Raw genomic sequence first — 1,127 nt, forward strand, 5'->3', positions numbered from 1 at the left:
TAGGGGTGTCAAAAATCCCCAGGAGGCGGGGATTCCCGCGGGGACCGCCCCGAATGGGGCCCCGATGGTGGGGAATTTTCCCCGTGGGGATGGGGATGGGGAGCGAAATTCCCCCGAGATAGACGTGAGGACCCGAGCGGGGATCCCCGCCTCATCCCCGATAATTCCCCGAATGTTTGAAATTTCTTAAATAACCTTACTTTATCTCTAACATAGGGGTTTTTTAGTAATTTCACCAATTAAAAAACTCTAACCCTATTATTCAGTCTTCCCTACTCACTGTGTTGTTTGTTGTGCCATCTACTCTCTATTCCCAATCCCAACTCTCTTCCATCTCCACTTTGTTCAAACTCCAAAACTCTCACAGCACCATACGCTATTCTCTCCCACAGCCCCAACTCTCTCCAGTTTCCACTTGATATTAAAGACTATATCTTATTGTTTTTTTAGAATGGAAATTGTATTTTAAGATTTTATTTTATGGACTATAATTTACTATGTTGTATTTGTGGACTTATAATCTTGGATAAGATATGTTTGTGTGTTTGTAATAGTATTTTCTAGTTTATTTTTTATTTTTTTGATATTTTTTACTATAATTTTCATATGAATGTTAAACATAAGGGAATGGGGAATGGGGCCCCGCGGGGAATACGGGGAACGCGGGGAATGGGGATGGGGACAATTATCCCCCCACGGCGGGGATCGGGGCGGGGATGGGAATTAATTCTGGGGGCGGGGATGGGGAGCAGGGAGGCATCCCCCGCCCCATTGACATCCCTACTTCTAGTCTTCTATGACAAAATCCTTGTATATTTTGAAAAAGACTCTTTACAATTCCATATATGTAATATTTAATTTGAGTATGTATTATATTGAACCGACTCATTGTATTGAATTAAGTTGTAGCTTCTCTATGTTTATAACTTCATAAAAATCTCAGTAAAAATTCAAATATGAGTATATCCTACTTTATCCATTTTGTATTATATATCTGAAATTATCACTTGGATTGAATTGAAATGTTGTTTTCATCACTTAAATTAATCAAAGCTTCACACTCAATCCGATAGTAATGGATGGGTTCGCTTGTTATACAATAGAAAGTATATATAATATATATATAT

The sequence above is a fragment of the Arachis duranensis genome, chromosome 1 (genome assembly GCF_000817695.3).
Source record: "Arachis duranensis cultivar V14167 chromosome 1, aradu.V14167.gnm2.J7QH, whole genome shotgun sequence".
NCBI lineage: Eukaryota > Viridiplantae > Streptophyta > Magnoliopsida > Fabales > Fabaceae > Arachis > Arachis duranensis.